Raw genomic sequence first — 12,201 nt, 5'->3', positions numbered from 1 at the left:
GTTTAAGTGTTTTGGTGTTTTTGGGTTTCTACTTACTTACAATCAATTGTGGTATGATTTTCTTAACTTTTGCAAGTTTATTTCTTCAATTTCTCATAGTTATACCATGTTTTTCATGTTTAAATATGGATTGTGGTATTCTTGAAATTGTTAGTAATAACTTGTTTGATTCTTGTTGGAGAACGATTCTTGTTGTTTTTGGTTTGATTTTGATGGTTTGGTGAATGATTATCACATAATTAGGATACATCATGCCAAAATTCACCTAGACTTTGTTAGGACTTTGATATGAATGTCATAGGGTTTCTTGCCCATGCCTTGGTTTAAATGTGTCCATTTATGCCTTGAATTGTTTTGTTGTCATCCTTTATATCTATTTCACAACTCAAGGCAACTACTTTCACGCATACAATTTTACTTTGGCTATCTTCTTATGACATCACTTATCAAATTTTCCTAATAATAGCTCTTGGTAATTTTGTAGAATCATGGTTTTCGGAAAGAGCAAGTCAAAGAGGAAGAGAGTGGGTGAATCTTCTTCAACGATTTTCCCGCCTCCTCCCTGCATCAATGATCATAGCTTAATTTCTCCGAATGAGCATTTTTGGGACGTCTACGAAGCCCTCATCAATCGTCCCATTCGTTCAACACGGTTCTTTTGTCCTACCACTTTGCAAAAGCTCAGTATCTTGGATAAGGTAGTTCGGTTAGCACAAAACTTTGGATGGGGCGACTTCATTTATCTTCACGCTCACACCTATGAGCGAGTGACTTTATAATTCCTTTCATCTCTCCGCAAGGAAGTCATTGAGCCGGAATTTAATGATGAGGAGCCTCAACTTGTGATACATTTTTGCATGTTCAATGAGGATCACTCCCTCAACGAGAGTAATCTTAACGAGATTTTCCATTGGCATGCGACCGGGCTAGATCATCCATGCGAGATGACTTCCACTCATCGCATCCCCTACAACGAGCAAGAATGGTGGAGGAGCATATCCACCAGGGATAGTTTTCGGACCAACACATCCAAGGTCAACAACATCATCCACATACCCTTGAGATATTTTGCTCGGCTCCTCAAATATGTCGTGTTCTTCAAATCAAACCTCGGCTCAATGGTTAATGATGAGGTTGTTTGTCTATTCTTAGCCGACAACCCTCAGCGCCTCAAGTTCCAATGCTCTTCCACCTTCATCCAAAGGCTTTTGGATACTAGGGACAACCGTCTTGGTGACGACATTTTTATGGGGGGCATGATCACTATCATTGCCCTCTCCTTGAAAGATGGAGCTTACAAGGAGCAAATAGAAATGCTCTTCTTTTAGCAAGATAATTTAACATTAAATATCACTAATGCAAGAGTGAAAAGGGGATTGTTTTTGTTGGTTTTGTTGAGTAGAACACTAAAACTACAAGTAAGCAAGAAATGGATGATTAAAATCAATAGAAAATGATGCTAGGGATACGGGGGTGTCCAATATGATAAGAAAGAGGAGAATAATGGTGATTATCATGAAACATATGCCAAAGAACATGAGATTCTACCTAAACAATTCATTCTCATGCAATACTCTAAGCAAAACAATGAAAGAGGTCTACACTAACAAGGATCATTCTCATGCATCCTATTAGTTACAATCAAATCAAGAGAATAAAGAAGCACAATCCATAAAAACTCCACTTTAATAACTCATTCTCATGCAATCATTAAAATAGAGGTGACCATAGTTTAATTCAAATCACTTTCATGCATTTAAACTAGAAAACATCAAATAGTTTGCAACAATACTCCCAAGCTAATAAAAATCATGTCTTTCATCAATATATGGCATAAGTTCAATCTAACCATCATCATTCATCCAATATCAAATCATATCTTCCACCCCCTTCCCCTAGCTAAATTTTTAGCCTAGAGAAGGGAGATTAAACATAATACAAAAACTAGAAATAAACTCAAGAAACTCAAAACAAAACATGATTAAAATATATGAAATCAATAACAACTAGATAAGATAATAAGATTGACAAGAATAAGTAACAATAAAACAAATAAATAATACTAAAGGAAAAGAGAAGAGATTACTAAAGAAAGGCTTAATGAAAGATGAAAACTTAAATTCTTGCTTGATTCATGGAAGGTTAAAACTTGAGCAAAGTTGAATACAATAAAGGAAGCTTGAATAACAATCTATTTTTCTCTCTCTCTAGATTAGGCTAATGTTCTCCAAAATTAAAACTAAGTTAATCCAAAAATTACATCAAAACGTTCTAAGACGGGAATTATACAGTCCGTACAGAGCCAGCTAAAAAAAGGAGAGGTCTGACCGAATAATGGGAAGGTTCGGCCGGACTACAGGGTAGGTTCGGCCGAACCATGGGTAGGTTCGGTCGAACCTCCCTAATCCTGGTCTGGTCGAACTTCTATGGTTTGACCACTCCTGAAAAATTTCCAAATTGTATCTTGTCCCTGCCTCGACGTTCGGCCGAACCACTGAGCAGGTTTGGCCACACCTTCAGGAGGTTCGGCCGAACCTCTTCTGAATCATGCTTCCTTCAGCTTCCCTTGATCTTCGCTTCCTCCTCTTGAAAATCCTGATGGTTCCTAGAAAGCATAAGCATGGAAATCAATATAAAAACAAAGCGAGATGACTAATAAAAGGGAAGATAAAGGAGAAAATAAAAGAGGAAGCAAAACTAAGTAAAAATGCTTAGAAAAAGGGCAAAACAAGTGTAAATGAGGGGAGAATCCTTAGAGAAAAAGGATAAAAGAGTGGGATAAATGCCACTCATCAGTAAGCTCTCGCATGAAGAGCTATTTACTTTGTGGGTTTCCTCTAGGGAGGAATTAAAAGGGCGGCTCAATATGGGGTACTGGTTCGTCATGTGCTGCGAGGAAATCAAGTCGGGTCACAAGACGGGAGAAATTTCCCTTGGAGGGATGATTACAAGGATTACCAAGAAGCTTAACTATGAACGCATCTTCCCCTCATGCACTCAAGTTGGGGCCGACAAAGATCTATTCATTGACATACAACAAATGAGAAGGTCGAGGTTCCTCCAAGGAACTTTATATGCCAACAATTTTCATGCTTGGATGGTTGACAGCGAGCACCATTGAATCTTGCCTTACCCCAGCCGTACATCCTTGGAGTGGAACGCTAGAAATGTATGGAAAATCCTACGAGACAATGGTGGGATATCCACTGATCTGGGTAGCGCAAGGAATATGGAAGTCGAACAACAACAACAATAGCAACAACAACAACAACAACAACAACAACAACAACAATAGCAACAACAACAACAACAACATAATCAGCAACATCAACATCAACAGCATCAAGGCATGAGTAGCCTTGAACAACAAATGATGAGCATGCAACTTGGCATGCAGAGCCTAATAGAGAACCAACAGGGTATATTTATGCAAACCCAAGCTCTATATGGTGCGGCCGTGGATAGGGGTGAGGTCACCCCCCAGTAAATTACCCCTATTGGCCGCCCCAACAAGGCCCGGTCCTTAGGTGGCAGGGATCACAACCTACTTGGCCCTATTGGCAAGGGCCCTCCTCCCACGGTGTTTCCCGAGTAGACTACCCGACGGAAATCGGGTACGATTATCGTGCCCCTGGGGGGAGCGATTTTTTTCACGTCTAGGGCGAAGGCAATTTCGAATATGGCTAGGTGTTTCTAGATCTAGTGAATGCGGAATTTAGTATAAAAAACAAAGAAAGAAAGAATTGAATGTTTAAAAGAGATGAATGAAAGAGATTGGTGAATGATTAGAGAGAATACGTGTCGTTGATGAATCAAAACGGAGTTTTTAATACGATATTTATAGAGAAAATCATCCAAAAAAGATAAATAAACAAAACAGAGTCTGACGCTCAGAAAACAGAGCTGGCGCCAAACCTGGCTAGCTGGCGCCAGACACCAGCACTAGCGCCAGGCGCCAGGCCTGGTTCCAGGCGCCAAGGCCTGGGGTTAGGCGCCAAGCCTGATTCCAACGCGTTTTCAAAAATCCGATAAGTTTACCGTATTGGAGGATAAAATAATATAATTTCCTCGAAGATGCTATTTGATTTTGATTAAAACTCTGAAAAGTCAACAAAAGTCAATTTATCAATGCTAATTAAATTAGGAATGAAAAGAACCTTCTAGAAGAATCTAGAAGACTAAAACCATTCCTAATTTCATTAGGAATGATAAATCATATTAGGCCCTCCCCAAGATCATTGGGCCGTACATAAAGCTCTAACCGGGCCCAGTTTAGTAAATTGGCCATAACTTCCTCAATATTCATCGGAATTGGGCTTATAATATATCGTTGGAAAGGTCTTTGCAAGCCCCATCCAACTACACTACTATTGGACCCATATCATGGACCAACCAAACTGGATTGGCTGTTTTCTTAAAATAAGTTTTCAAAAATAGAGAGAAGAGAAAAGAAAATTAAAACTTTCGACAAAACTAGACCTTTCCACACTTTCGCTTCATTCGATTATGATTCGACGTGAAAGACACTCATCACTGGGTTTGGTTTTGGGGAGACACAAATGGGTGTCTACAGAAGCCCCCACTTTGACTGAGTTTGGAGAAACGCAAATTTCGAAAACAAAAGTCAAAGTAGCGATAGGGACGGAGAATGATTCAGAACGTTCTGCAATCCTGAATCAATCTTGCAATGCCGATACCTGCAAAACTAGCATTAGTTAAACAGATAAAAGAGTTAAGAAACGCGTATCTTGCACCGTCGAGCACACGTCTCTGAAAGTAACCGATTTGTTTTGATGACCTTCTACAAGCCAGAGAATGACATCGTACTTGAAAACCGCTACGCCCGTAACTGCTTCCAATTAGGAAGATTGCTTCGCATGAAACGATCCTCCTCCGCATTGATAATATTCCACATCCTAGGGAACACCATAGAAGATTATTTCTCTTGAAACAATCCTCATCTGCATTGATAATATTCCACATCCTAGGGAATACTATCGAAGACAACTTCGCCCGAAATTACCTGCAGCTGTTTGTGACAACTCTCCGCAAGCTAGGGAACGTTTTCGAAGATATCTTCTCTTGAAGTCACCTTCTTTTAATGCGATAATTTTCCAAAGGAAATTACCGAAGATCTACGCCTGTCGATCTTTAAAAGTTCGCCTGAACTTTGCTTCCTCTATGCCCGTACATCGGCGCTTCCGTTGCTTTTAACCTGTGTGTTGGTGCCCTTTTGCTTTTGAACCTATATGTCGGTGCTCTTTTGCTTTTGAACCTATATGTCGGTGCTCTTTCGCTTTTGGACCTATATGTCGGTTCTCTTTGCTAATGAGCCAATGCTTAGGTGCTTTAAGCTAAGTGAGACGATCTCTTATCAGGTCGATCACTTTATGTAATCAAGCCGATTACCAAATCATGTCAAATTGCTTAGAGGGGCTAACTGGCGTACCAAGGAACCCAAAAATATGTTGCAGAAGGCTAGCACAACCTCAAAAGGTGGCTGGGTGCTTTGGCGTCGCTGAAAAACCAACAGCGCCACCTATTTAGTGTTAGCGCCAGGCGGCAAGCAAAATTTGTGACGCCAATGCATAGGGCCTGGCGCCAGCACGGGGATTGCCTTGAATACCCCCTTCCTTCTTTATTTCGCTGGCTGCTCGTCGCGAAACTGCTCGAAGAAACCCGAAAGCTTCAATTGCTCATTGCTTACTCGTTTCTCAATCGAATTCGCTCAAATTTGTTGCAAATCAAAGCTCTTTTCATCTATTTTCCTGATCTATGTAAGTTTTCTTCAAACTTACATCAGTTTTTATGAATTCTTGGCATGTTTATTCACGAATTTCATGAAAATTCCAAATTTATAATGCTCAATTTGCTTTGTTTGTCAAGTTTTATACCATGAAATTGCTTGATTATGTTTGTATATTGCCTTGGGAGTAATTTGAGACTTGTTTGACTCAATTTGGTGAAGAAATGTGCAATTTGCCATTGTTGGACCACTTAAGGTCGTGAAGAACAATGTGACTTGTTCTTGACACTTTTGCTAGCAATTCTTGTTTAATTTGTCATAATAATCACTATAGTGTTGCAAGAAATTGTTTAATTGCTTGAAAAATGCTGTCATGCTCAATTTGAATTTGTGCTCTGTTTTAGTACTACGTACTCTGTTTTTGCGAACATAGTATCATGCGGCTAGGCGAACCTTAGATACTATAGAACCTTAATTCATGATAATTTTGCACAATGTAGCATGGCTAGACAACGAGGCTCGGGTTCACGGTCCCGAAACACTAGACGGGAGCATGAGCCCGTAGAGGACAACGTTACGCCTTCCACTTCGCTTGGTCGGCTTCCGGAGTGGGAAGAGCAAACCTTGTTTTTCGCCCCTGTCCACCACATTTCTGAGAGGGTGAGACAGAGCATCGCGCCCGGGAGGACACGACATCACGGCTCTGGCTGTGATGGCTTAGGCGATTTGTACAGGATGTACATCGCCAGGGATCTTGAGACGAGACTCCTATGGGAGTCTTGCGGGCTAGCTACTCTGTTCGCGACCCTTGAGGCTATGGTCGCCTCCAGCGGGGGTCATCATATAGTGCGCGCTTTGGTGGAGTTCTTCTGGGACACCACCAACACCTTCCATTTCCCCTGGGGCGAGATGATGGTCACCCCTACAGACTTCAGTCTCATCACAGGACTGGAGTTCACTTTTGTGCCACTGCCATTTGACAGTGGAATCGACGTCTTCTCTTCGGAGGTCGAGGAGCTGTTGGGGCCGATCGCTATTCGGGCCCGAGCTGAGGTCGAGACGACTCAGTTCAGTGCTAGAGGAATTCGTCGCTCGACGCTGGCAGCGGCTCTTGATGACGATGCGACCACCCGAGAGCAGTGGGTGCGCATCTTCATGCTGATGTTGTTGTCAGGGACACTCTCCCCTGACAAGGGTAGTAGAGCGTTGCTTTACTATCTTCCTGCTGTCCGTGATCTTCACCGGATCGGGACTTATGACTGGGCCAACTTGGCCTATGCTGACTTCGTTCGTGCACTGAGGGACTCGTGTCGCCACCGGTCCTTTGGGACGAACGTTGCTTTGTCTGCTTTTTGGAAGGTCGTAGAGGTAAACATTTACTCCCTATAAAGTTTAGCTCTGCATATTAGTTAGCATCTACTCACACTTTTAACTCCTTGTAGATTTGGTTTTATGAGTACTTTCCTTCTACTGCACCGGCGAGACCATCGCCGCAAGGATTTCCAGTGAGCGCCTCTTGGGGCGGCCACCATGTGGACATGTCCACTACACATGTCCGGAGTCGGATCATCTCGGTACGACTTATATTGTTCATCTTGCTTTTCCGCGGTGCTTTAGATATATCCTTGCCTGATTGATGCTTTTTATAGGGACCTGAGGTGGTATACCGGCCGTGGGGCGGTTGGATAGTCCCTGGATTAGCCGCACAGTACTCTGCTGAGCGTCGCTATTTCCTGGGGACTTATGGAGCGGTCGTGTACTTAGGAGAGAGGGTTGCTAGACAGCACTCTTCTGATGTCTTCATCGTTCCCGTTGCTCCACCACGTCATATGTTCGACGAGGCGCGATTGTCGAGCATGTCTGAGGGAGCTGGTACCCCTTGGCGGTGCCATGTGATCCTCGGGCGGTGTTATGCTGAGGAGCTACTACCTTTGTTAGCTCAAGCCCCTGTTACGGCTGAGGATATGAAGGTAAGATTTTCTTAGCTTTACTTTCCACTAAGTAGCCCCCAAGTAATGCTTTACTGATTTTTTCCGTTTTATCAGGATGGTGCTGCTGAGTTCGTGCCACCCCGTATGTCCATCCACTACCAGGGGATGTACAGGCCGGTCGAGGAGATGATTTCTCCGGCTCTCGAGGGCGAGCGCTTCGTAGAGCGGTCGATTCCTCGCCACCAGACTAGAGTAAGCCTAGTTTTTTTTTTTTTTTTTTTCAGAATCTTGTGTTCATATATCATGTATATTTACTGACTTATTTTTCTGACAGTTTTCACGCGAGGTGGTTTCGGCGATGGCACGATGCATAGATGCCTTCAGGAGCCTGCTCGTCCGGATGAGGAACGCGGCCACTTGCCGTCGGGATGACGTCATCCGAGAGGTAGCCTTTCTTTGCTCATTATTTTTGCATTGCTGCTTCAATTTTATTTTGTTTCTGATTTAACTCTTTTTGCAGGGCCAGCCTATCGCTTCTCACACCCGCACGAGACCTGAGGGGCGGAGGGATCCAGCGAAGTCTAGCTCGAGACGTCGTCGCACTTCGTCAGGGGGTAGAGGCGGTCACTATGAGGCTGCTCGAGCTGATGTTGCAGAGGGCTCGGGATCTTCCTCTGAGGGTGCTCACGCAGCACCGGTAGGAGAGGCTACCTCGGCTTTCAGAGGTGGTGGGATGTACGAGGTTGGCTCGTCATCGCAGCAGCCTCCGCGGCCTCAGCCTCAGGTTGATCCTGGCTAGAGTGGTCCTATATTGAGTCTTCCTCCTCCTACGGAGACTGGAGCTGGAGCTAGAGCTGGTGGAGAAGTGACTCCTCGTACGACGCATTTTTATGATATGATGGGCCTACGTCCTCTAGCGCCGTAGTTTGTTCCTGGGTATATTTTATTTTGACTTTTTTTATAGAACTTTGCCTTAGACTCATTATTTATAGACACATTTTGTATATTTATGCCATTATGAATTTATTCGATTGTTATTATTATGTGTATGTTAGTGTGTGCAAGAAAAAGTGTGACAATAATTTTGCGCAAAAATTTCGTCATTTTTATTATTGATGGAGGGTATCCGACTCTCTCCCCCAAAAGAAAAATAAAAAGGAAAAAATCGAATGAAATGTCGGGTGTTTGGAATTTAAAATAAAGTCCAAAAGGAATAATATAAATTAAAAATAATAGCTATATTTAATTAATTAAAAAAGGATAGAAAAGATGTTTAGGAAAATTAAACGGAGCCATAAAGTCATTAACCGACTCGAGTCTAATATTAAAAACACAGGTTAAGCACGCGCGATTGGTCTGGCAACTTGGCGCCAGTTGGCGCCACACTATGGCGCGTGGCGCCAGTTGGCGCCACACTATGGCGCGTGGCGCCAAGCGCTACACTTAGCGTGTGGCGCCAAGCGCTGGTGGTTGGCACCAATCACGGGGTTTTGATGCCAATTGACGCTGACTCCGTGTTTCATTCTGATTAAAATTCTTCGCAATTTGTGTATAAATAGCCCCCTGCCCAGCCGATTCTTCTCATAATTCCAGCGAATAAAATAATTCTCTTCATTAGAAAAAACAATAATCATGTATTTAGTCACCAAGACCTTCACCCAATACACTCATGAATGGTGTCGATCTCTTAATGCGAGGGAGAGAAAAGAATTAGATTTATTTCACTTAGGGGGAATTTATGGCATCAAAGGGGTAGATCTAGACCTAGACTTCATACATACCGCTTTAGAATTTTGGAATGTTGATACTCATTGTTTTAGATTAGGGTATGATGAAATTATCCCTTTGCCGGAGGAATTTGGTGCTATCTTAGGCTTCCCTGCGATAGACTTTATAGAAATCCCTAGAATAGATTCATACTATTATAAGGATTTTGAGCGCTTCTTTAATTTAAGGGAAAGGGATTTATCAAAAATAGTAGATGGCAATATAGTGAATTTGAAAGAATTTGCACGCTATTATTTTGATAAACCTTTTTCTGAATCTTTTCATATATATAGAAGAAGGGCGTTCCTATTTTGCATGCTTAACCAATTTTTCCTTAGTAGTGGTAAAAATAATGAGGGTCAATCAATTATAACCACTGTACTAGAACAAATTGAATCAGGGAGAAATCCAATGCCATTAATAGTTGGAGAGACTATGATTAGTCTAGACGAATTGAAAAGGGACCCAAAAGCGCCTCTTCGCGGCTCTCCAATTTTATTACAGGTAGAAAAATAATATTTTTAATTGCAGAAATCAAAAAATATATTTTTGTATTGTAATAATAATTTATTTGCATTACAATTTTTTTACAGATGTGGCTAATGGAGAGGCTAGGATTAATTAGCCCTCCGGACGACATTGAAAAATATACTCCCAATTGCTTCGTAAGAAGAAAGAAGCGCATCCCTAAAATTGGGCGCCATGGGTGGAGAAAAGTGATGAGTGTCATTTATGGCACTCATAGGGTAGTCTTTTAGGGTTATTTCTTTCCCCTTTTCATGCTTTCTTCTCTTATTTTTGGTCCTTTTTTCTTTAGTTTCTCTTTTTCCTCTTTTCTTTATGATTCTCGTGTTTTTATCGTGTTTTCCTTTATTTGTCTCTTTTTCCCTTTTATTTCCTTTCTTTGTGTACTTGTGTAGGTTTTGTGAGAATCACTTTGGCAAAGGATTTAATTTGGGACTTTAATGATCAAGCAAGGAAGAAGCATTTGGCTAGAGAGGGCTTAGAGAGGGCTTGGAGAGGCCTCGGAGAGGTTTCCAAGGCAAATCCAGCAGGCCGCGGGTGCGGGTCATCTTTCCGCGGGCGCGGGCCCTTGTTACTCAAAATTGCCAAAACTTGGCAGGAACTTGCCGTGGTTGCCCCGCAGGCTCTCCGCGGGCGCGGGTAAAATGGAGAGGCCGCTCCATTCAGAGAGACCGCGCCCCCCTGATCAGGCTTTGGGAGCAGGGGATTAGCCGCGAGCGCGGGTTTCACTGCCGCGGGTGAGGATCTCTGTTGCCGCAGGCGCGGGGTCTTCCCAGATAGCCCGCGGAGGGTTCCGTACCCATTTTTCCGCGGGCGCGGGTCTATCGAGAGAGGGCGCGGGAGCTGCCAATTTCTTCTTTGCTTATAAATAGAATTGTATTTCCTTTTTGAAAGGGGGACTTTTGATAATTTTCATTAGCTTAGTTTTAAAGAGAGAACCTAGAGAGAAGTTAGAGAGAAGTTCTTGGTTTTGGATTTGTAACTCAACATTTGATCAATCAAGTTTGGATTTCTTCATTTTTAATCATCAATATTAGTGAGAATCTCTTCCTTCTTTCATCTTTTACTTACTTGCTATTTGATTTTTGCTTGTTATTTGTTCTTCTTTGGATTTGATTTTGATATTGTTGATTATTTTTTATTTCTCTTAGATTTTGATATAGAAATGAAGATTAAAGCACTTTCTAGTTATTTGTTCTTGAATTTCACCATGATTAGTGAGTAGATTAGTTGCTAGGGAAAGGGGGAAGCATGTTTGATTAATGAAATTGCTAGTTGATGCTCTTTTATTGATTGATTTCTTGCAATTAAATTGGTTGACATAGTTTTGCATGTGATTGATTAGACTAGGAGTGATCAACCTATAAGATTAATCTAGATTGCATTGCAACTCTTAATGACATGAACAATCGAATTGAAAGTTGCTCTAATTGATTGGGTTTGCTTGTGATTCTTCTTGATTTGCCTTTCATAGTGACACCTAGATTGGCCTATAGGAGATAGCATTTGAACTCTCTTGATTGCTACTATTGTTTGTCCATTGCAATACTTTAATTAATTGATTAAGCTCTAAACTAGCATTATCATTGAACTTGCATGTGGAACCCATATCCCTAGTGTTTAGACCTTTGTTTTACTTGATTAGACTTGCTTTATTTTACCATAGTGCCAACCATAATATCAACTCCATCTTCGAGGTAGCTTGACTAAGACTCTAGTTTTCATCATTGCATTCCCTAGGGATCGACCATTAACTTGCCCTATATTCATATAAGGTTGGTTAGGTGTTTACAAATTTTGTTTGACTTGGGGAAAGGGTAGATAACGACATACATTTTCCCCCTTCGTCAAAAAGTCTTTGAATCACGTGATTTTAATATCAAGTGGGTCATCCCATGGTGGAAAATAGAAAGGATGGTTGGTGTTAACAAGCAACCCTTCTACCGTCTTCCAAGCTTGTCTCTTGTAACTTATTATTATCCCTGCAGGGTAAAAAGACAATACGGCTTGCTTTTGAATATTCCTTCCGGGGATCTTTGCCTTCCCTTTGATTACCCTATTTCTCAAGAAGTAGACAGATTTGATGCTTACTAGAGCGCTAGACCTTTATGGGAAGTTATTACCCAAAAAGTTCCTCCTTCTTTGCGCAATGATGTAAAGAAGTGGTTGCTGAAGAAATCTTCGACTGATCAGGGTAGAACCGATGTGAAGAATCGTCTAGGTGACAGGGTG

The sequence above is a fragment of the Chenopodium album genome, chromosome 8 (genome assembly GCF_948465745.1).
Source record: "Chenopodium album chromosome 8, dcCheAlbu1.1, whole genome shotgun sequence".
Classification (NCBI taxonomy): Eukaryota; Viridiplantae; Streptophyta; class Magnoliopsida; order Caryophyllales; family Amaranthaceae; genus Chenopodium; species Chenopodium album.
Note: the sequence above shows the minus strand (reverse complement) of the source record.